This window comes from Schistocerca nitens, chromosome 6 (genome assembly GCF_023898315.1).
Source record: "Schistocerca nitens isolate TAMUIC-IGC-003100 chromosome 6, iqSchNite1.1, whole genome shotgun sequence".
NCBI lineage: Eukaryota > Metazoa > Arthropoda > Insecta > Orthoptera > Acrididae > Schistocerca > Schistocerca nitens.
The window spans coordinates 319,737,846-319,741,561 of NC_064619.1; the positions used below are offsets into that span (position 1 = coordinate 319,737,846).

A 3,716-nucleotide genomic window follows, 5' to 3' on the forward strand; every position below is an offset into this window, starting at 1 on the left:
ACAGCACCGATTTTAGCACATCCTGATCTAACACAAAATTTTTGTATGGCCACTGATAGCGCGAAAACAGGTTTAGGAGTTTTTCTATTCCAAGAATACGAACAGGCAGGGCTAAGATCATATAGAACAATGGCATTTGCCAGTCGGGTGCTCACAAAAAGTGAGAAAAACTATTGAGTCACGGAGCTGGAAGCATTGGCCATTGTATGGGGCTTCCAACGTTTTCGATACTTCCTATTCGGAAGAAAAACAAAAGTATACACTGACCACAAAGCATTAGAATTTCTGTTATCCGTCAAACTAACTCATGGGAGGTTAGCCAGATGGATGTTAATACTACAATAATTTGACTTCACTGTTACACACATACCAGGACCAGCGAATGTATTAGCAGATGCTTTATCACGATGTCGACAGGGTGCATCCAATAACATAGGTTTGGAAGCAGCAGAAGACCAGTTTACAATGTACTATATGAAACAAGTACCTTTCGAAAAGTACATTACGACAGCATTGAAAAACATAGGCAAAGAACATGACAAGGATCCCGAAATACTAGGAATCAAACACAAGTGAAGAAGTAAGGATTTTCCAGACATTCGACAGCACTATCTCGTAAAAAACAACTGAGACGATACCCCATAGGCCCGCAGCTTGATTAGAAGTCGCTTGTGAGGAACGGTGTCAAAAGCTTTCCGGAAATCCAGAAATACGGAATGAACCTGAGATCCCCTGTCGATAGCGGCCATTACTTCGTGCGAATAAAGAGCTAGCTGCGTTGCACAAGAACGATGTTTTCTTAAACCGTACTGATTACGTATCAATAGATCGTTCCCTTCGAGGTGCTCCAAAACCCTACTGCAAACCGACGTCAACGATATAGGTCTGTAGTTCGATGGATTACTCCTACTACCCTTCTTAAACACTGGTGCAACCTGCGCAATTTTCCAATCTGTAGGTACAGATCTATCGGTGAGCGAGCGGTTGTATATGATTGCTAAGTAGGAAGCAATTGTATCACCGTAATCTGAAAGGAACCTAATCGGTATACAATCTGGACCTGAAGACTTGCCCGTATCAAGCGATTTGAGTTGCTTCGCAACCCCTAAGGTATCTACTTCTAAGAAACTCATGCTAGCAGCTGTTCGTGTTACAAATTCTGGAATATTCATTCGTCTTCCCTGGTGAAGGAATTTCGGTAAACTGCGTTCAATAACTCCGCTTTAGCGGCACAGTCGTCGGTAACAGTACCATCGTCACTGCGCAGCGAAGGTATTGACTGCGTCTTGCCGCTTTTGTACTTCACATACGACCAGAATTTCTTCGAATTTTCTACCAAATTTCGAGACAATGTTTCGTTGTGGAACCTATTAAAGGCATCTCGCATTGAAGTCCGTGCCAAATTCCGCGCGTCTGTAAATTTTAGCCAACTTCGGGATTTCGCGTTCTTGTGAACTTCGCATGCTTTTTCCGTTGCCTCTGCAACAGCGTTCGGACCTGTTTTGTGTACCATGGGGTATCAGTTCCATCTCTTACCAATTTATGAGGTATAAATCTCTCAATTGCTGTTGCTACTATACCTTTGAATTTGAGCCACATCTCGTCTACATTTGCATAGTTAGTTCGGAAGGAATGGAGATTGTCTCTTAGGAAGACTTCTAGTGACACTTTATCCGCTTTTTTAAATAAAATTATTTTGCGTTTGTTTCTGGTGGATTTGGAAGAAACGATATTGAGCCTAGCTACAACGACCTTGTGATCACTAATCCCTGTATCAGTCATGATGCTCTCTATTAGCTCTGAATTGTTTGTGGCTAAGAGGTCAAGTGTGTTTTCGCAACCATTTACAATTCGCGTGGGTTCGTGGACTAACTGCTCGAAATATTTTTCGGAAGTAATGTGACGATTATCGATATAATAGCAGTATAGGTGTTTTGCTTTTACTTATAACTTTTTAAGTTTTATTCTCCCAGTGCTAATCTTTATTTTGGTCACAAAACTGAATTCACAACAAAAACAAAATTCATTGAAATCCACAACACTGACATACGGAAAATTTACATAGCAGGATACAATTTTTCTTAGTATTCGACGATATTGATTTCATTGCTAGTTTCTAAAATATTTTGTTAAAGTAGCTCAGAGGTTGTATTATGTTCCCTGATTTTGCGCTGTTTTCCCATTTATTTACATCCGCTCTAGAACGACAAACCAAATGTAAGAATTAGAATTATATTAATACCGTCAGCTGCGCATGGGCGTTGATATAGATGAACGGGGACAGATGAAAATGTGTGCCCCGACCGGGACTCGAACGCGGGATCTCCTGCTTATATGGCAGACGCTCTATCCATCTGAGCCACCGAGGACAGAGATAATAGTGCGACTGCAGGGACTATCTCGCGCACGCCTCCCGCGAGACTCACATTCTCACCTTGTATGTCCACACACTACATTCGTAGTGTCCCACCCCAACGCACTCGTTACTCGTGGAAGACATTCTTCCAAGTCCCGTAAGAGTTCGGGGAATATGTGTGCATCCACACAGATGAAGGAGGTCATGGCCGATATTGCCAGAACTTCTTCTGTGTGGATGCAGACATATTCCCCGAACTCACGGGACTTGGAAGAATGTCTTGCACGAATAATGAGTGGGTTGGGGTGGGACACTACGAATGTAGTGTGTGGACATACAAGGTGAGAATGTGTCTCGCGGGAGGCGTGCGCGAGATAGTCCCTGCAGTCGCACTATTATCTCTGTCCTCGGTGGCTCAGATGGATAGAGCGTCTGCCATGTAAGCAGGAGATCCCGGGTTCGAGTCCCGGTCGGGACACACATTTTCACCTGTCCCCGTCCATCTATATCAACGCCCGTGCGCAGCTGATGGTATTAACGTAATTCTAATTTGGTTCTAGACGGCTGCAGGTCATCAATGGTGCCTGTTCTTTCGGACATGTCCGAAAGAACGGACACCATATCCATATTAATGTAACAATGTATCATTTCTCAGTCGCCTTATAGGTTTAAAATACTAGCAGCGCCCTCTGTACTATTTTGAAAGCAGAAAGGTAAAATCCACACAAAACCGCCCTCTTTGCTTTTACGTATTAGTAACGATTTCCGTCTAGCACCATGTATTCTGTTCCTATAAACTGACATGTTTCAAATAATCCCTCTTTCAGGGGGACTAGCTACACTAGCCCACATTTTGGGTTGAGTGCCGATATCCACCAGCGGTATACCCATTAAACTGTGAGGCCAATGGGAAAAGTTCGATGGTTCCATCTCCGTCTCACGAGCAACTACGGAAGTAACGGTCCACCCTGAAAGAACCTCATTTACCTGGGTAAGCCTTATGCAACTGAGGTGCGGCAGTTTCCCTCCTTCTGAGCAGCCATCGGCGTACAGCACACATTGAGATTTTTTTTTTTTTTTTTACTGAGGTTTCATTATGCTGACCTCGCGGTCCGGGTGGTTATGTCAAGATCTCCATTCGCCGTGACATGCAACGTTCCACCGCCTCATCGGGCAGTCGTCAGTGAAGCATGCCAAGAGCTTACGGTTCAGACGGCTGGTGTTTCTTACCATTCCCCAGAAAAAGAACCCTGAGCTCCCTGAGGTGCTCGCTATGGCCTATAGAACATCCTGGGGGACACGTGTAGCTTGATCGAAAATACCATCGACGTGGCGGCAATTACTACGCTGCACACACAGG

The 3,716-nt window shown here is 44.1% G+C and overlaps 1 non-coding gene across 1 annotated transcript; it reads left to right on the forward strand.

Annotated features, from left to right (window-relative positions):
- The first annotated feature begins 2,759 nt into the window (after positions 1-2,759).
- Positions 2,760-2,834, forward strand: Trnat-ugu (transfer RNA threonine (anticodon UGU)). The gene has a single exon. It is a non-coding gene; the product is annotated as a tRNA-Thr (tRNA).
- Positions 2,835-3,716: the final 882 nt, after the last annotated feature.